The 21730-nt window shown below is 39.3% G+C and overlaps 1 protein-coding gene across 6 annotated transcripts in view; it reads left to right on the top strand.

The window, feature by feature from the left end:
* si:dkey-215k6.1 (transmembrane protein 132C) overlaps positions 1-21730 on the top strand; it is a 223020-nt gene that overhangs the window by 139841 nt on the left and 61449 nt on the right. The window contains exon 1 of one of the 6 annotated variants that reach the window (XM_058775913.1): positions 5417-5886. The exons of 2 other annotated variants lie outside the window; for them this stretch is intronic. The gene's annotated coding sequence lies outside the window, so the exon portion shown is untranslated. Of the gene's footprint in view, positions 1-5416; positions 5887-6212; positions 6385-20264; positions 20346-21730 lie in introns of those variants that run through there. 3 more of the 6 variants (XM_058775914.1, XM_058775910.1, XM_058775911.1) reach the window with 3 other exon arrangements.

The following is a 21730-nucleotide window of genomic DNA, read 5'->3' as shown; positions in this document are numbered from 1 at the left end:
AAAGGAATTATTCCTCAAAATCAAGGATTTGTTTTAATTGTATTTTTTTCTATAAGCTACAGTGTGTGTGTATTTTTGAATGTGTATGTTGTGAGTTACTGCACTAAGGTTGTGTGTGTGTGATTCCATTTATGTGTTTGATATTTTAAATGCAGTTGGATTTATGCAGTGTGTGTGTGTGTTTGATATAAATAAGGGGTATTCTAGGACAGAAACAGACATTATGAAACACTCTTGTGGGGTTACCATGGCACTGTAATGATGTCAGACAGTAATGTCATGGTACATAAATATTTATACTTCCATTCAGAAGGTTGGGTTCGGTTAGATTTGTGAATGTTTTTAAAATAAGTCTCCTATAATTTTAATTAAATATAGAGTATAAATAGAAATATTGTGAAATATCATTACAATTTAAAATAATTATTATTTTAATATATTTAAAAATGTAATTTATATCTGTGATTGCAGGATTGTCAACCGTTCCGTATAATACGGAATCGTCCCGTATTTAGGGCATCAAAGCAGCGTTCCTTATGAAAGCCATACGGAATGCAGTTTGTCCCGTATTTAAGGCATATGCCGTATGACCATAAACCATACGAATAACAAACTCTAAATTGAGAATTTATCATTCTTTTTGGACAAGTGTGTGATTTATATATATCCGAGGAAGGCTTTAAGACCAAGAGGAATCCTCTGTCGGCTGGTCGCTCCTGCTTCGCATCTCGAGCGCGCTACTGGAGTTTTTTTTTTTTTTTTTAACGTAAGTGTTTTGACTTCAGCAAATTTTTGACGAATGCAAACAACGTGATTATTTTTCATGAGTCCAACATCCAGCCACACAATAAAACATGCATTTTACCTGAGGGAAGACGTGATCAATAAGGGAAGTTGTCTTTCTCTATTGTAGGTAATATTAAATAGATAAAACAATTTACATTTAAGTAACTTCCAGCGTATTCTTAACCTTGGATCTCATTCTTAAAACACAATGACCAATGAAGTGTCAAGCACCAAAAGCAGCCCATTTTAACTCTAAGTTCTCTTTAATTGAAAAATACGCATTTTACTGTAGGGCCTATACGCACACACACACACACTGTCACGGTGCACACAGCGGGGAGGAACGAGGAACACGGAGACGTGGAATAACTCAAAATACAGTCTTTAATAAAATCCAAAAGGGCAAGACAAGGCAGGGCTGAGACACACGAACACAAAGAACGTAACGAGTAGACCAGACAAAAAGGAACTAAACAGGCAGGAACTAAATACACAGGATAATTAAACACAGACAGCTGAACAGAATCATAATCAAACTAAACAAGGACAGGAAAAAGACCATATAAGGACACAAGAGGGCGGGAAACACATTACACAGGACTGACATAACTCCCCCCTCCCGGAAGGCACGTCCCGTGCTGTAACAGTACCACCGGGGAAGGAGGGTGAGTGCTCTGGAGGATGGAACAGACAGTTCGGGGCGCCATTGCGTATCCGGGAGCTCAGGAGGCCATGGCAGGTGGTCTTCATGGACATGGCCTCGGTTCCCTCGGTCCGGCCACTACAGCCGGAACCCTGTAGGAGGATTTGAGCGAGCGACAGCCTGCAAACTTGACTTTGGAGCGGCCGGCGAACTTGACTAATGTGCGGCCGGCGGGCTTGGGTTAGCCTCAGCCGGTGAGCTAGACAGACGAACGGCCGGAGAACTTAACTGACGGGCGGCCGGCAGGCTAGGGTTAGCCACAGCCGGCGGGCTGGACAGATGAACGGCTGGCAGATTTGACTGATGCACGGCGAACTTGACTGACGAGCGGCCAGCGGACTCGCAGTGATCCCGCCGAACTCCCACGCTAATTCTCAGCGGGCTAGAGCAGCGACTTCCATGCCGCGGAGGAACACAAACAGGAACAAACAAAAAACTTTCAAAAAATGGAAAACAAAACCGTGAAAAAAGGTGCCGCTCACTTTCGGTTTAGGGTCTGGTCTTCTGTCACGGTGCACACAGCGGGGAGGAACGAGGAACACGGAGACGTGGAATAACTCAAAAAACAGTCTTTCCAGTCAAGGACAGGAAAAAGACCATATAAGGACACAAGAGGGTGGAAAACACACAACACAGGACTGACACACACAGCCGTTAGTTTGGGATCAGTAAGATTTTGAATGTTTTTTTAAAGAAGTTTCATATGCTCATGAAGGCTGCATTTATTTGATCAAAAATACAGAAAAAAAGTAATTTTGTGAAATATTGTTGCAATTTAAAATAAGCTTTCTATTTTAATATAATTTAAAATATAATTTATTTTCAGCATCATTACTCCAGTCTTCAGTGACACATGATCCTTCAGAAATCATTCTAATATGCTGATTTATAATGAATGTTGGAAACAGTTGTGCTGCTTAATACTTTTTGAGACCTGTGATATTTTTTCAGGATTATTTGATAAATAAAAAGTAAAAAAACAAACAAAAAGCAAAAAAAACTGTTTATTCAAAATATAATTTTTGTGTTACAATATATACTACTATTCAAAAGTTTGGGAGCAGTAATGTGTTTCTTTCTTTCTTTCTTTTTTTTTTTTTTAAAGAAATGAACACTTTTATTCAGCAAGGATGTGTTAAATGGATAAAAAGTGATATTGTTATATTGTTATATTTTTTTTAATGCTGTTCCTTTTCACTTTTTATTTATCAAATAGCCTAATCCTGAAAAAAGTATCACAGGTTTCAAAAAGTATTAAGCAGCACAACTGTTTCAACACTGATAATAAATCAGCATATTAGAATGATTTCTGAAGGATCAAGTGACACTGTAGATTCAAGTAATGGCTGATGAAAATTTAGCGCTACATCACAGAAATAAATAATATTTTGAAGTATATTAAGATAGGACACCAATATTAGAAATTGCAACAATATTTCACAGTAGTCTTTTTCTGTATTTTTAATTAAATAAATACAGCCTTGATGAGCATAAGAAGACTCAAGTAAAAAAAAAAAAAAAATATATATATATATATATATATATATATATATATATATATATATATATGTATGTATGTATATACACATATATACATATTTGGGATTTTAAATAAGAGACAGAATATATATATGTATATATGCATGCGTGTGTGTGTGTGTGTGTCCCTTATTCTGTCCCTTATTTTACTATGAAAACCCATGATTATACCTTATTTTCCTTTTCTGAAGTTGGCAACCCTAGTCGTCACACAATGCTTCAGAAATCATTCTTATATGCTGATTTGGTGCTCAAGAAATATATATTTTTTATTATTATTATCGATGTTGAAAATGGTTGTGCTGTTCAATGTTTTTAATACTTTTTTTTTTTTTTTTGGATTCATTGGCTAGAAAGTTTAAAAAAGAACATCTATTTGAAATATTTTTTTAACATTACACAATTCATGCTGAATGAAACAAACAATTGCAAAAGCACAATTGCATTCATGCTGAATGAAAGTCATTTCTTTAAAACTGAACAAAAACATGAAATTACTATGTCCCAAAACAGAAGCATATTTTACTATGCTATCTGACACTATTACTGTATGATGTTACTGCCATAGTACGTTTTTGCAATGGTATGTTCACACAGAAATAAAGGTACTGTACCATGGTATTCTAAAGTATTTTGGAGTACCATATACATTTTTATTGTACGCATAGGAAAAATATAACCACCATGGTAAATGAGCACCTGATACTATCACTCTACCACACTACAAGAGTAGTACTCTTTACTGGGGTTTAATTATATGAAGATTGGCAATTCTATAATAAGAAACTTTGCATGGACACACACACATCATCGTCATCATGTCATTAGTTATCAGCATGGAGAAGCTAATTAGGGAGATAAATCAATTCTTTGCGTTGATAAGTCGGCAGAACTCTACGTACCCCAGTCGTAGTCGACGTACAGAAGGGAATTTCAAAAAGAAACAGAATGAAAGATACAGTATACTTTCCCTCATGGCTAGTCAAGTTCACCTTGTACCAAGAGCTATTCTTCTGTAACCGCTCTCATAAACTATGTGAAGGGAGGGCTATAGCTCCACCTCCCAAAAAATCAATATATTATTATAAAAAAAAGATAGAAAGAGGGAGAGCAAGTGTGTAGGGCCAAAGATGTATTTTCTGGTGTCCTGTTAAAGCAAGGGCCGCTGAAGTGTGGAGAGGGTTGCAGATTGGACAGTACATTCACACAGGAGATGAGTTTGCCATTCCTCTTTTATGTCTGCCTTCACAACTCACAGCTTGACTCTGTCTTGTGCCAAAAAGGCATTTTCCTATCTGCTGAAAGCCTATATCTATTACTCTTTCTTTCAGCAGAAATATGGATTTACTGAGGGTTAGCAGAGGACATTAACTAAAATATCACACTTGTAGCCCATTAGCCGATCAATTGCGGTTTGCATGTGTTTTCAATTAAAAGCCTAGGCAAAATATAACGTGTTTCTCTGAGTCTGTGCTTCTCTAACGAGCCACAGGTGACTTTGTGTTATATTAGTTACAGATGCTCGGAGAGACTGAAATTGAATAAGTAATATTTGGTAATTGAGCTGTTTTTGTACAGAAGAGAGTAAGTCCCAGTTTCAGTGTACAAATGATATTTTATTGGGTTTGTTTTAGAGGACTGAAATGTCTTCTGTCATCAATTTGCAGCTTTAACAATTACAAGCTGCAAAGTGCAGAAGAAACTAACAAGGATCTAATTTTTAAATTAAATCGTCAATTTGTTTTGCTGAATGAGAGTAAAATATCTAAACAGAGTGCAAACATAGTAATCAAGTAGTGTTTAAAAAGACTGAATAATATTACTACTAATAAAAAATAAATAAATCTAAAAGCAGAAGAAACCAGGGCTTGATTATTTTATTTTTTAATTAATTTTTTTAGACTATTTTTCATATTTCATATGTTTTCATAATCATAAAAAAAGATTAAGTTAAATAAATAAATAAAATTAGAGAATTTTTATATCTTTTTTTTTTGTTGTTGGTGAAATAGACCTTTAATAATCAGCCAAGTTAAATTATAAGTATTAATTATGAAGATAATTGAAAAATAAGATTAAAGATATTTAATACAATAATAACACTATTAAATGCATATAATAACAGATATGAAGGTTAAGGCACATCTCTCTCTCTCTCTCTCTCTCTCTCTGCACTGTTATCGTTCTCTATTGATCACTTCTGTCCTTGCACAGACAGACCCATCCTAAATGGCTTATATCCTGCAAACAGTGCCAAGAAAAATATTCACACATTCCTTGTCACTTGTGTGTCTTTGTTAGTGAGACCATCTGTGTGTGCGTTTGTGTTTCCTAACCGCTGGACAGCCCTTTAGATCTGTTTTGCCATTAACTTTGACTCAGGCACTGATGAGGACAGTCCCAGCGGGGCCTTAACCTTGACCTTTTGGGTCGTTTCAGAGTGTGAGAGTTTGAGATGTGTGTGCAGTTTCTGTTGATTCTGCTTGTTCTCTCTTTTTGCCTGAAAAGGACAGGTTGTTAGATCAGAGGCTGTGCAAAAAGAGCTGTCACTGTTGCCGAAACACAGACCTTGATAAGTCAGAGGAAGTTAGTAGTTGTTTTGAAGGATTTAAAGAATGTGATTTATTGTCATCAGTTACTAAGACTTACGTTGTTTCAAACCTACGTGACTTTCTTCTGTAGAACAAAAAGGAGATGTTTGGTGGAATGTTCATGCCGCTCTTTTTCATACATTGAATTATGGCAGTAACCAGCATGACAAAAACACAAAGTACCATAAGGGTGACTAAATGATGACAGAATTTTCTACTGTGCCTTTAAATCACTGCCTCAAATACAGAGAGCGTTTGTGACAGACGGTGAGTGGGCTTTCATGCCTGTTGACCCTGCTTGTGCTTTTTGGGTTTGCTTGTTTGTTCCTCAGACGGTCCTTGTATGTGCCTCATGTGTGTGTATTTTTTGCGTTTGTTTTGATCCTCTTGTTGTATGCGGTGGCGTGCAAACAAATGTGACAGCCACTTGAAATCACAGAATAACAGAGTACATACAGTACATTACTCATTGTGTGTGTGTGTGTGTGTGTGTGTGTGTGATGAGATGCGGGCGTGTTTCTTGGACAGGAAGTCCTCTCCTCTCGAAAGGTCAGCGGTCACCCATCAGAGCCCAATAAAGAATGCAGATGAGGAGAGGGGGATGAAAAGAGAGGAGGAAAAACACTAGCCCAGCCAAAAACACAGAAAACAAGCGCCAATGCCGGAGGCCACAGCGGTCAAGAGCAGCACAGAGGGGGCAGAGCGACTCCCACAGCGCACGAGTGCATTAAATAAGCCAGAACACACACACAAACAAACCTGCTGGTAAAACACACACTGATTTATCTCTCTCTCGTTTGCCTCTGAAAACCTTTACATCATATCTATGCTAGTTTCCATTCTGCTCACTCAGAACAATGGTTTGGAATACTTACATTTATTCAATTAGTGGATGCTTTTGTCCAAAATGACTTACAAATGAGGAATATCACAGGCAGTTTGTCTTAAGAAATTGTGGATCCATTTAGTTAATGCATTTTTGTAATTATATGCTGTAAATTTTTATATAAGCAGGTATAGTTGTACTGTATGTGTTTTGCTCATATTCACTACCATTCAAAAGTTTTAGGGTCAGTAAGATTTTTGAATGTTGCTGAAAAAAATCTTCATTGCTCACCACAGTTTGATCAAACACAGTAATGTTGTGAAATGTTATTACAATTTAAAAATACCTGTTTTTTGTTTTTAATATATATTTTAAAATTATTATGTTAAAATGCTATTACAAAGCTAATTATTCCAGTGACATCATCCTTCAGAAATATTCTAATATGATTTGTTGTGCTGCTTAATAGTTTTGTGGAAACTGTGATGTATTTTCATTTATTGATATTTATTTTATTTTCTTTTTTTCCAGAATTCTTTGATGAATAGAAAGTTAATAATAACATTTATTCAACACATAAATCTTTTGTTAATTATATGTGAACATCTTTACTGCCACTTTTGATTCATTTAATGTGTCCTTGCTGAATAAAAGTATCAGGTCTTTAAAAAAATATCTTACTGACCTCAAACTTTTGAATGGTAGTGTATAAGGAATAATATGTATTTGTTTGTTTTTTTGTTTATGTACATGATTTATTATATTAAAAGGAGGCATCTTAGGCCCATTTTCCAACAATTGGTATGACTCTTTAGGGTCTTAATGAAATACAGCTCTGTTCAACGCAACCTGTTTCGGTGCATGTCTCTTTAAATGATAATGAGCTACTGCTCGCCCCACCCCTTTCAACACCAGAAATGTGCCCTTTAAATTCAGTGGCCCCCAACAAGTATTTGTTAACAAGTATAAATGTTATTTATTAGATAAAATTTTAAACCGAGTTGTATTTATTTTAACAAAAGATAGCACAAGCTAACTTTTTTGATTAAACAATGTTGCTAGGTTTTAAACGATAAATAGGAAATAATATATGTTAATGTGATAACCTACACCTGTGTGAAAGGTCTTCATACCTCCACTAAAAATCACACGGAGACCAGTTAGTTAAAAGTTAGCTCTAAGAAAATCACTAGCATCATTTGTTTGCAGATGCCACTTGGTTTGATATTTATTATCTTATGGAAATGCATGCTCACACATTTTAGTGTGGATTAAGTTTCCAAATACTCTTTGGGGCGAATTGTATCTCAAAGGTTTAAAAAGAACAAGGTTCATGCTTATAGTTAAAATGCATCTACAAAAATCAGTCAGTAGTGTGAAAGGTCATTTTGCTATGTGTGAAGGTGACTGCTCTGGTTTGACTGGTTTCCCGCAGCGCTGGACTGGACAGAACAGAGCTGTTGATCAGTTAGTCACACTCGCTGATTAGAGGCGACGCAGACTACCTGGTTTCCAAGGTGATGATTGACAGGTCATATTGAAGGCAAGCGGGAAGGTAATATGGAGTGAGGAGGAGGATGGGGTGCATCATGGGAAGTTTAGCTGACAAGGCAGGTCAGCATGACAGTGTGCGTGTTAGAGAAGAGAGAAAATGCTGCGGGAATGACAGTGGAAGTGTGACAGCTCCGTTTCCTCCTTCATGCTCGGCCGCCTGTGATCCGGCCGCGGCCTGTCGCACCACGCTGCTGATTGTTTGATGGCTGTCGAACGCTTTATCCAACTGAGTGTGTGCATATCTGAAAACTGCGTTCGGCTCTCACAGAGAGAGAGAGAGAGAGAGAACTGTTGTTTACTGCTGCGATACCTTATCCATGAATCCATGTAATACTCCTCACGGTTTCTGTCCCTCTCTGTCTGTCTGTCTGTTTGTCTGTCTATCTATCCGTTGTTCCATCTATCATTTCTGGGCTTGAAAAATTTGCTTGTCCAAAAAGAAAAAATTATTTATTTTTCATGTAAATGTAATTTATTCTGAAGCAATATTATCATCCATGTTGTCAGCTCCTACTTACCTAAATAGACATATTTGTGATATTTGCCCCCTTAAACTTGAAAAATTAAAATTTCCAGGACATTTTTTTTGCTTTTATTATTGACATTTTCCCCACTAACCTTACTAAATGTATGTGCCATCTTACATTTTATCAATAAATTAATTTAGAATAATAAGACACAATAGGGCTGTTACCAATCGTGAGTATCACAAATGTATCAAAAGTATCACAAAAATCCACTGCAACAGAAGCTGCATCTGAAGTGGCATTTACACAGACTGTTTAATGAAGCTTTCAGGTGGCATGAATGCATTAACATTGCAAAATGACCACATAAATAATGTTACAGGAATAATGTTTTAATTAATTAGTTTATTTATTTTAATATTATATATACAAATAGGAAACGCTGGTGAAAATGCGATGATACTTTTTCATGTGAAAGTAATCTGCCAGTAGGTGGTGCCAAGGGACTGTCTTAATGTTAGTGCATCATTGATTCATTCATTTGACCATTTTTTCAAAGGGCAGATTCATTCACGAATGAAGCAAATGACTGCCTTTATGAATGGCTCGCTGAATCATTGACTCACTCGATTTGTTCAAAACACCACTGTGTTGTTCAGAGATGCATGACTGTTGTGCTGTGATCTTTGTTTGGAAATATTTTAACTATTTTATTGAACCTTTGTGCAAATGTCACATTTGCAATCATGCTGATATTTAGGAAAACATCACTCTTGGTCGTGTGGTGTTGCTTATCATAAGTGATAATTAAATATGAAAACAACATTTTTTACTGCATCATGTTTGTGTTTCTTTGTGTGTCCTGTTGCATTCATTTGTTTATATTTCTTCACGAGATTCTCTCTCACACACAGTCAGGCTGCGTGAGCCTCAGAACATCGTTCTGTTGTTATACTGTATCTGTTTGTCTGAAACTATCCATCTGCTACATGCCTTAGTCTGACTGTCGCTCTGTCTATCGTTCTATTGCTCTATCGTTATATCTGTCTGTCTGAAACTATCCACTATGTACTGTCTCAAACTATCCATCCACTACATGCCGTAATCTGTCGATCTATTTGTCTGTCTGTCTTTCACTTTGTCTTCAACTGTCCATTCATTGCATGCCATAAGCTGTCTGTCTATCTCTTTCTCTATCCATCCATCCACTTCATACTGTAAACTAACTGTCTGTCAGTCTGTCCATCCATTTCCTGTCTATCTGTTTATCTATCTGTCTAATTGTGGTAAGAGGGCTGGTTTTTGAGGTTAACAAGTCTTTCTCTATTGAACTTTTGAAATGTTTGACTTTTTTTTTCTCGTAGTCATTCATTCTCACCTGTTTCATGTGTGCCAAAAACTTGGCTGCGTTTCAAAGCCATTAGCAGTGAGTGGGCGTTACAAAGGGAGAGTGAGGACATCTGATTTAGGGCTATTCAAGCTGTCACACACACATACACACTCTTACAGTAGATCTGTCCTTTTGATACAGAAGAGAGCTCACGGCTGACTTACTGGCCTTGGTGAGTTTCCAAACCCTTGAGCTCTGAGGCCGTAATAAACTTCTTCAGCTGCCTGTGCTGGACACCGGCTCACCAACAGCTCTCAAACACTTTTGCAGGAAGATGAGTGCTTCTTGCTGCATGAATTGCTAATGCGGTTCAAGCGCTCTTCATGTATATGTTGGAGCCGTGGCGTAGTGTGTAGTGCAGGTGCTGCTTATGTGCTGAGCATCTGTGAATGCCATTTTGTAAATTTATTTGTAATGTTTGAATCAGCGATGAATCAAAGGCATTTAAATGAGTCTATTGGCCTATTGTGGTGGCACACAAGGTGCTTGATTGCTTAAGAAACGTCATTTCTTGACGTAATTGGCGTAATTTGGAACTGTTTTGAATTTGGTTGATGTTGCGCAGCTCGCTTACAGTACAGACTGTGTGAGACCCAGCAAACACGGGAAACAAGACACAACAAAACTAGCAGCGCTCATTAGAATCAACAAAGCGTAGACACAGTGTAAATAAGAGATTTATTGTGCAGTGTAGACAGTGTTTGTTATAATGGGAGCATTCGCAAGAGTTTGTTTGTGGACAGTCAGTGAGCTCACCCTGAACTTACAGTCATGTGAAACAGCGTAAACCCGCAGTGACAGCTTTAGCGATTATAATGGGATGGGAGCATTCTAGTATTTGTCACATTGCTCGCTTTCTCTGTATAATTTATTCAAAATCAGCTTGTTATGGGTGTGTAGCATACATAAAGAATATGGCATGCAGTTGCCTCACACAAAATAAGTAGCATATAAGTTAAGTGCAGCTAGCGGTCGCCGTTGAGCCCAGATTCTTATATGGATGACAAGGTTTGAATCTGGTTTTTGTTCTGTTTTTGTCTCTCTTTATCGTCTGTTAAACATCTTTATCACTAAAAAAACTCTATAATAAAAAGCTCTGAATAAGCTATTTACACGGCTGTGTTCTTGTAAGTGAGTTTGCTGGAGGTTGTCAGAATTTGTGACAACGGATCATTTGTGAGACCAGATTTAAACTGAGCGTTTGTCTTGTTCCCATCTCTCTTCTGGGATGGATTATACTGTAGCATGAACAAACAGTAGAGAGGTGGAATCCAGCCACTACAGAAGTAAAGCTGATATAGACAGACAGTGCTTGGACGTGTGCCACTGACTATTGACACGTTGTGAAAAAATAAAGGAATGAGTAATGTTATTCAGTACCTTACAGTAAACTGTAAAAGAAAATTCAGTAAAATTTACGGTTAAAAACTGGCAGCTGTGGTTGTTAGAATTTTACCGTAAAAAAATATGGTAGCAACATTTTAGGTTTTACGGCTTTAACTTAAATTTACATTTAAAAGCCGTATTTCATTAACTGATATAATGTTAATTTTCTCTTGTTCATTCATTCTCGTTTCTTGTAAGATATCTGAACATCTTTAACTCAATATGAATTTACTTGAAGCAAAACTGCATGCATTAGCATGTTTTCATATAAAACATTTTCATCATAAATCTTTTTATTTCTTGCCGTTTTTGTTCCTATTTTAAGCATAGGCTAAATAAAATGACATTGAGGTTCATGCTTAAAACAGGAAAAATCAAAACATTATGATCTCACATAATTTTAGCTTCTGTTTGTTTAAACGATGTTATAAATATAATTTACTAGAAAACAAGATAAAATACTGATTAAGATTATAATTTTTTTTCATTGATATTATGCATTACTTATGGTGCGGTGTTTTTTTTTTGCAATTTAAGTTGCCTAAGTTCATTCTCATAAATGCCGTTTTTGCAGCTGTCACACTAGGGCTGTCGCGGTTAAGGAATTTCCCTTGCGGTAATTTTGAGTGGCTCAATATGCGGTATTACCGCATATATATATATATATATATATAATCTGTGTGTGTATGTGTTACGATGTAAGGAGGTCATATTCAGAAACCAATGAAACCTAAAACGAAACTAAATCGCGTTGAAACAGGAAGTGAAGTAAACAGAAGAGAATGACAAAATAACGGTCTACATAACAAAACTTAAACCTGACAATAAGATCATTAGTATATTGTTAGCCTATATATATAACAGTTAGTTCTGATCCTCGAATCTGACTGACAAGAATAAACCGTTAATTCTACTACACGTTCAAAAGCGCTGATTCATTCAGAGATTTGTAATGAAACGCTGTTTAAATCATTTTAACTTTGAGCGCCACTTTTAAAGGCTCAGCTGACCAGCAGAGCGTCGATGCAAAGGCAGATTTCGCTTTCCTTGGACATGACAACCTGTTTTCACATAGCCTATGACTTGGCCTGAAGGACAGACGCAAGTAATCGCACGCGATCAGTCGATCTCTCTCTCATTCGCTGTCTGTTTAAGCTTGTTAAGTGCAAATTTACTGAGCCTCTGTGCAAATCAGCATGATAATTGTTATCATTACTAATATTCAGTACACATGCACAAAGTGTAAAACAAGAAGGGCGTAACCTTACGAAAATGAAAACACTGAAATATCACGGTTGCTGCGGTTGTTGCATTCCTCTGTGGTTATGCTCGTCAATAGCGGTATTGTGATATTGCGGTTATCGCGACAGCCCTATGTCACACTTTATTTGTCATATACAATGCTGTTCAAAAGTTTTTACGGTTGGTAATTTTTTCTTTTTTGGAAAGAAGTTTGTCATGCTCACCAAGGCTACATTTATTTGATCTGTGAAAAAAAATTACTTTTTCTTGTGAATCCTCCAGCCTTCAATGTCACATCATCCTACAGAAATCATTCTTAAATGCTATTTTTGTCACGCCCAGTTGCCTGCACCACTGTGAGGCATTAGAGGGCGTTTCTGTTTTGTGTTCCTGCCTGTTGTTCTGGTCATTGACTCCATTTCCCATAATGCTGTGTTTTCATTAGTGTTTATCTGGTTCAGCTGTGTTCCATTTCCTGTTTGGTCTTGTGTTTGTGTATATCAAGCCCCGGTTTGCTATTGTCTGTGTGAGTTGTTGCTAAGTGTTACCTCCTGTGTTTCTGGTGACCCCTTCCTGGTTCAGTCATGTATTTCAGAGCTATTTATCTGTGGATTATCATTAAAGGATTCTAAACTGCATTTGGACCCACTTCTGTTGCCTACCTGTCTGCAGCCGTAACAATTTTGGTGTTCAAGAAACATTTTTTATTATTATTAATGTTGAATATGATTGTGCTGCTTAAGATTTTTGCAGAAACTGTACTACATTTCTGTGCAACAGAAATCTTTTGCTGCATTCTGGATGTCTTTACTTTAAAAAAAAAAGAAGAAAAAAATCATACTGAACCCAAACTTTTGAATAATAGTGTATTTCAGATTTTTCTCATTTGCAATAATTTCTCGTTATTTACTGTAGACATTACATCTTACAACTGCGATTTTAGGGGTCTCAAAGGATGCTGCGCATAACCGTAATCCATCTTTGTATTTTATTGCCAGTCTGCGATTGGTGGAGATGGAGCTGTCCGCTGCAAAAACACCAAACTTAGACAAATCATTCAGCGATCCACCTGGCCTCAGCAAATATACAGCCTTTGCCTCTTGAAATATATTTCCTTTGTCATCACATCCATCCAAATATACTTGCACTCTCACAGTTAATGGGCTTGATTGTAATTTAATGAAACTTCTGGTGTTTTCCAGTACAGACCGAGCCCTGCCTATGAACCCTCTTGAGCAGTCAGTTGGGGTTATTGTGGAGTGAATACGCTTTAAGAGGCTGCATTCAAATTCACTATGACCTAAATACCGCAGAGGATCTCAGTGGGGAAATGACAGCGTCGAAAGAGGCATTGTGTTCTAGACAGAGCAGAGAGGTGGAGAGAGGGAGAATGAAGGTGAAAGAGGAAAGAGAAGGATCGCTAGCATGACATTTCTGTCTCTTTTGGGCTCTATGGTGTGTGAAGACTCTCTTGGCTCTGTTGGCGAGGCCGTACACACTCACACACACGTGTACTCACACACACTTGTACGCTATTGTGTGGTGTGTACGATAAGGCATTGTAGCCGAACAGACCTCCTCGTGGTTTAGCGTCAGACCGCTGTGCTCCACCCGTCTGTCACCGCAGTTACCGTCTGCTACATACTGGAACGCCACAGCAACCGTGAATCTCCGACACATTCCGCTGCCTTCCTCTCTTTCTCTCTCTCTTTCATGCTCGCTGTTTTTTTTATCCTCTCGTTCTTTGTCCCATGACAGCTTTAGTTCTGGATGGTAGCCAGCGGTCAGTAACGAGGATATGACATTGTTCTTCTTCCAGTCTCTCTCTCTAACCCACCCACCCACACACACACACACACTCTCTTTTGAATGTTGACTCTCTAACCTGCCTCGCTTGTGCATGGTAAAATAGCAATTAGGTCAGTGTCTGGCACTATATTTAGCTCACCAAACTTCCATGAAGTGATTGTTCCTCAGTGCTAGGCTGAACTTGAGCCTGAGCCAAGACAAAGACGGCTCTGAACGACCTGTCTCACTGCTGCATGGGAACACGACCGCATAGGCATACATTCAGACGCTTGTGTATGAGACCACTATTGTAAATGCTTCTATTATGCTTCTATAAATGCTTATTTTTTGTTTTTTCTTATTTACTGCAAATGTTTACATTTAAAGATTATTTTATGTTCATAAAATGTTGAATTTAAAGATGAATTGAAAAAATTAACAAAAACTTTAGAATTTTTCAGTATTTGGTATTTTGTTCCCTTTATTTGAATGGCAGAAGCAATTAGTAACCTAAAATATTTATTTTATTCCCCCCCCCCCTCTTTTATTTCTTTAAGATCTTAATCCTAAAACTTTGGGTATTTACAAGTTTAAATTCAGTTTTGAATCAAAAGTTTTCAATGTGGTCTCATTCCAGTGTCTATCAAGGGTTGCAAATAAAGGTCTTTTATCAGAGCTGAAATTCTTAAATTCATAATTTTGCATGCACTGCAAAAAAAATAAAAAATAAGTAAATAAATAATAAGCAATAAATAAATAATAATAATAAAGATAAATTAATAAAACAAAGAAATACATTTACTTACTCAGTATCTATGCAAATATCTAAACATGTTTAAATCAAGATGTATTTACTTGAAATGCAAATTGAACATGAAATTTAAAGTGTGTTTAAAACAAAAAGGAATTAAAACTTTTTTTACTTTGAATCAAGGGGAGCCTGTTTTTTTGGTAAAATGAATAATAAAAAAAAAAAGTTATTTTCTTGTTCTTAAAAAATCTTTTATTTACATTCATGTAACCAAATTACAATTTTCAAATTTTCAATTTCAATTTCAATTTCGTGCCTACTAGACGGTATGTGATTTCAGATGCAACTTATCTGTATGGGATGACTGCTTCATGGCAGCTACTTTTGTACAGTGAGGCAGCACTCATTTATAACACACACTTTCTAAATAAATCTTAATCTATCAATTTAAAGTCAGCATTAAATAAATCTATTTTGTAAATGTATGTTATTGATCTTATTAGAAAGGATTCATCCATTCATGCTTGATTTTTTTATTTTTATATTTTTCAAACTCATATTTTTTAACTAAAATGTCAAGCTTCATCTTCCAGTGAAACGAGGCTTCTCTCTGACTCTGATGACAACCAGTGTTTAGAACCAAGTCCCCCGTCCTTCATGTTTTTCCCGTTTTCTATATGTTTCACAATATTTTTTCACGGAAGAAAAGATCTGCCACAACTTTAATCTCTTCGATGTAAAGCTGAACCCTGTTTTCCGATTGTGTCCTAACTCCAGAAAACACTTCAGTCCAGTGGCAGATTAATTAGAGGCGACGTGACAACCGAAAGCCCTTGGCTCTCTGTTCCCGGACGCCTGCGGAGGAACTCTCTCAAGCAGTGTCCTGAAGTACACGTTTACCTGAGCGAACCCGTCACGGGTGACAAACGGCTCTTTAAGTCTGGCTGACTGCACTTCTCCGTTCCCTCTGCTTCTGTCCAGCACTCTAAAACACGACTTTCTCAACAAAGGTTAAACAACAGGCGAGTGATGTATGGGTGTGTGTCTGCCTCTCAGCTGCTCTCGGTTTCTGACCCACGATAAGATAAACACTCCTGCCTTTTCGGCATCTGTGGCGGCCACAAACCCTGAACCGATCGATGATGGCTAATTAATACAGCTGGGGACGATGAGACTCCTCTTTTCTCTCTTCTTCCCTCTGCTTAAATTAATTACGGCTGAGAGAGAGAGTGAAAAATCCTGACTGAAGGTTTGTGTTTTGACTCCGATGCCCTGGTGCCTGTGCTTTCTCCCCGTTTGCCTCCAAATTTACTTGAAGTAAAGATAATTGCTCAATTGCATTAGGGTTTCTGAGGGGGTGAGAATCTACACGTGATCGCATGAGCTTAAAAATGCAAAGATGTAATGCTAATTACATTTGCAAGGGCTTTATTGGTCATTGGTTTCGGAAGAGTTATTTTGACTGTTTGCTCTTTGGGCAGTTGTTGATGGTAATACATTTCACTACTCTTCTCTTAAAGGAAATTTCACGCAAAATTAAAGTTCTGTCATCATTACCATCTTGTCACTGTATGACTTACTTCCTCATCTGCAGAATGAAAAAGAAAGCATTATAAAACTAATGCAGTAAATTTATCAAGCCATCTGAAGGCATATGCTTGCTTTGTGTGAGAAACATACCAGTTATTATTTTTATAAAGTATAAAGTTATTATTTTTTAAATATTACATCCGCTCTCTTTGAGGTATACTGTAAAACATTTTTTTGAAGTTGTAAATAAACAAATATTTTTGGAGTCTTTCTACTTCTGTCACGCCCCTGGACTGTCTTGTGTGTTTTGCTCCCCATGTGTGCCCTGTGACCTAGTTTCTGTCTCCCTTTGATTGTCTGATTTAATTCCAGGTGTGTCTCCTTAGTTCCGTGATTGTCCTGTCTTTATAAGTCCCAGTCCTTTCAGTTAGTGTTTGTTGGTCTTTGAGTGTCTACCCTGCCTGTTCTCTGTGTCTCCCGTTGGATCATTAAAGACTCATTACGTGTATTCCTCGTCTCCTCGTTCCTGGTTCCCGTACTCCCTTGAGTTGTGACAGAAAGACCGACCCAAAACAGTAACCTCCGTATTTTTCCCTCCGTTTTGTTTCCTCGTTTTACCCAGTGTTTTTTCTTTCCGTTGTGCCCTATGGATCCCCTCGTCCGGCCCGAATTACTCCTCCTGCTGGAGCAGGGGGAACGATCTCTCGAGGACCACGCCAGACTGTTCCTGATGTTAGCTAATGCCACCAGCTACCCGGACGGCACGCTCTGCTCTTTCTACAACGCAAGTTTGAATACGGCGTGCAGAGCGCTGTCGTCCGAGGAGGATTTTGCCGCCTTCGTGGAGTGGATTCTGGTGAGAAATGGATCGCCCCTCACCGTCTTTCCTGAGGATGATCTCGCCAGATCCACTCCAGACCCAGAGCTCAGCCCACCAACTCCCTGCGGTGCGGAGCATCAGCCCGAGCCCACCGATGACGGAGAGCCATTTCCCGCCGCGATCTGCGAGCCAGCGCGAAGCCGAGCGACTGAGCGGAAGATCGTCCCGGAAGTTGAGCCCAACCCGTCAGATCAGGTGCGAGAGCCGGCGACAGTGCCCATCGCGAGGGAGCCAGCCGTTGACGGTGTGAGCGCGGAGTGAAGCTCTGCCCCCTGCACCGTGGCTGAGGGTGAGCTGATTGTCCATCTGGGACATGGAGGAGGATTTAATTGACTGGGAAACTGGAACTGGAAGTCGAACTGCCTCCTCTCCTCTCTCCGTCATCCCCGCTGGTCCCGTCCAGCCCTCCTTCGTCCTTGGTTCCCTTGTTCAGCCCTGAGAGGGCTTCAGTTCTTCCAGTGCCCGCTCCTCGAATATGCCTTCCAGTGCCCGCTCCTCGAATATGCCTTCCAGTGCCCGCTCCTCGAAAAAGCCTTCCAGTGCCCGCTCCTCGAATATACCCACCCTCCCACCCGCTCCTGCCTCCTCCACCGCTGTCGTCTGGCAGCCCCTCTGCTCGCCCTCAGCCCACCATCAATGCGGTGCGAGCCCCACGGGACTGCCATCCTCCAGCGTCGCCGGGGCTGGAGTATCCCTCACCTCCGCGTCCAACCTCCTCGGCCCGGACTCTGCCTCGGGCCTGTTGACCCAGCGGCTCCACCTCGGCTCCTAGCTCCCTCGCCTCCACCGTCACCCGTCGATCCTCCAGCTCCACTGGGCTCCCTCGTCCCTCCGCTCCTCCGGCTGCACCTCGTCGCTCCGTCCCACCGGCTCAGTTGGGCTCCTTCCTCCCGCCAGCTCCACCTTGGTCCTCAGTCGCTCCGGCTTCGCCGCGGATCTCCAGAGCTCCGCCTTCACCTCGGTCGCCAGAGCACTCGGCTCCACCTTGGCCCCCCGGATCCTCGGCATCCCCCTGGCTCGTCAGCTCTCCGTCTCCACCTCGGGCTCCTCCACCGCTGTTGGTCGGCCCCCTGGAGTCGGCGGCCATCCCTCCTCCATGGCTCCTCCCTCCGTCGGCTCCACCGTGGGCCATCATGGCTGTGGCCTGGGTCCTGCCAGGCTCCTCCTGCTCCGGGTCCCTCCTGTCTCCTCCCTGGCTCCTCCCTCCTTCGTCGCCTCCCTGGTCTCTGTCTGCCGGCCCCCTCCCGGTTGTCCGTCCTCCTCCTGAGCCTCCGCCATGGTTCCCACCCGCCCCCCCCCCTGCCTGTTCTCTGTGTTTCCCGTTGGATCATTAAAGACTCATTACGTGTATTCCTCGTCTCCTCGTTCCTGGTTCCCGTACTCCCTTGAGTTGTGACAACTTCAAAATTTGCTAGCAATTTCTGAGCAGTGTTATTTAATAGCATTGACACACTATTATAGGTTTTGTTAGTATTTTAATTGATTGATTTATTTTTTATTTGTGCTTTGTTAATTTTAGTTTTAGTAATTCTGTTGTGTTTTTGTCTTTTTTTTTTTTTGTTGTTGTTTAGTTATTTTCATTTTAGATTTGTTACAGTTTTATATTTATTAGTTTTTAGTTACATTTTTAGTTATTTTAATATGTCAAGTTAAACTAAATGATAATGAGAAATGTTGGCTTGAAATAAAGTAAGCTTTATGTTTTATTTCAGTTAACATTTTATTTTGAGTAGCACAAATGTGTGTGTTAGTAATGGTTTTAGATAGTTTCTGAGTTGAAATATTTCGACACCAGGTTTTATCAGTGTCCTGATGTCTGATTTGTTAATGAATCGATTTATTAGAAAATTCACATTTGCACATTTAAACTTGCCATCTAAATGTTTGTTTTCAATAACTGCATGTCTTGTAACTGATTATGACTTTTAATATGAAGAAGCACAAATGAGATTTGAGAGCTACAAAACATTCAGTACAACTGTGTTTCCGTGTTCCATGGATGAAAAAAGGTTCATACAGGTTCAAGCATGAGGTTGAGTCAGTCTTTTCATTTTGAGTGAACTCTGCCTTTAGAAGAAATTCAGAATTCCCATGATGCACCGCTCCTTTGCTGTACGCTCTTTCGCCCCGCTTATTATCCAGCCGTTCGTAATGCTTTCACAACTTTCCTGGAATACAGAATAACTTTGCTGTCCTCTCTACTTCTCATCTGCTTCTACATAACTAATCCTCTTAACGCCTCTGAAAGTCCTGTTCGGCGTATTTGTGTTTGTGTATAATTGCGCGAGGCCGCGTGCGCGTGCGGTTTGCTTGTCTGCGGCTCATTGTTGGGCACAGCCGAGTGTTTGGGCAAGATCGCTGTCTGACTCAAACTCTTGAGTGAATAATGACAAAACGCTCGTGCTATTCAGAGAAATGACATTGCGCTTCCAGAAGAGACAGAGAGGGACTGTGACTGATTCTTTTTTCCTTGCTCTCGTTCTCCATAACATTATTTATCTCTCGTTTTCTGACTGGCCGCCCCCTCCCTCTCTCCCCGCTCCCCGCTCCCCGTAGACGTATGCCATCTCTGCAATAAAGTATTGTCTGTTGGTTTATTGATTCATTTACTGCTTCTAGAACATTCTTTTTGAAGGAGGAAGGGGTCAGACAGCAGCACATCCATCAAGCGGCCGATTGGGCGAGTGTAATTGAACTCATTTCGGTTGTGTCATAACAAGGATAGAGGGGGGAGGCGGTTATTTGGCCCCTGATGATCTGAGGTCAAAGGTCAACTCAGAGCATTTAGAGAGGTCGTGCTCTAACTGTGCACTTTCATTCAGAGGAACGAGGCGAGGAAGGAATCAGGGAGGGTTTCCTGTCATTCAGGGAAATGGATTTTGCTGCTTCCCATCAGTCTTGAAGCTGAGTGCGTATGTATTATATGTGTGCATCTCAGAGCAAGACTTTTCTCTAGCGGCATAAAGTTCGCTCCACTTGTAGTGTGTTCAACCAAGAGCTGGCCACTGTTTGATCGTCACGTAACACGACTAAAAGCTTTGTTTTATGTGTTGTTTTGGGGTGTGTAGTTAGTGAGTGTGTTTACATGCACCCTATTAATGCGATTATAATGAGATTTTGGCAATATTGCGATTAAACTCTACCTCATGTAAATGCAATACTTCGATCTAAATAATGCGATTAAGCTCATAATCGCAGCAAGCATAATCGTATTGACATTGGTGGCGTACACCGATTTAGAACACGATGGCAGCGTAGGCAAATTAATTGCCATCACATTTCTATGGTGACGAAAAAGCATGGAATACAGTACAACCATACAAAGGTTTTTTGCATTAGACGTGAATAAATTAAAACAGCAACCAGTTAACACACCTGGAGCCTGTACCGTGAAGCTGGTTTAGCTGGCTAGCCAGGTAAGTTTCAGTTTACTCTGGAATTTAGGTACCATGAAAGTGGTTTGGCTTTTAGCAGTGTTCATCACCATAGTAACTTACACTGCACAGCTAACCTGCTCCGGGGCAGGTTGTGTTCTGGTTTAGACATCTCAAACCGAAATTTGACCAATCAGCTTCAAGCAAAGTGACACATCTCTGACGCAATAAAGCCACTCCTCCAGTTTCTCTTCCACCAAATCAAAGGACGCTACATAGTACATTTTTAAAGATAAAATCATCTGATTTTTAGAGATGATTATTTTTTTATAATTATTTTATATTATTTATATAATTATTATACCCTTAATCCATTACACAAGCCAGTTTAGTTTAATAGTAATTATTAAGCTTTTATTTTAAATTAATATAAACATATAGATAATATGCAATATAAATAAGTTTTAGAATCAATAGCTGTAAACATGACTACATATGAGTTTAGATTTTAAAGTGTTTTTATACCTATAAATATTATCAACTCTATAAACTAACTTTACAACTTTTACTTACACATATATGGTAAGGTGTTTTCTTTTAGTTTTCCTCTTTCATGGATAAATCATTTTATCTTGCTGTGTAAATGTGTTTCAAATTCTTCATATTGTTCAATCTTTTAATCTTTGGTAGTGAATCGCATTGTGCACGCGCTCCATTAACTCAGGATCAAGCCTGAGTTGACAGAGAAAGTTGATGATCAGCTTCATGGTACCAACAAAGCCGGATTGGACTGGTTTGGTTTTGTCAACTCGAAACTAATCCTATAACCCTGAGTTTGTTCAGCCACCATCATGGTACAGGCCCCAGCTCTTTCTGAGTCCATCATTTGTGCTGTGCAGTGGGGTATGTAAATAATAGCAGTG

Source organism: Onychostoma macrolepis, chromosome 05, assembly GCF_012432095.1.
Source record: "Onychostoma macrolepis isolate SWU-2019 chromosome 05, ASM1243209v1, whole genome shotgun sequence".
Lineage (NCBI taxonomy): Eukaryota > Metazoa > Chordata > Actinopteri > Cypriniformes > Cyprinidae > Onychostoma > Onychostoma macrolepis.
Note: the sequence above shows the minus strand (reverse complement) of the source record. Positions and strands in the feature narration are given on the sequence as shown.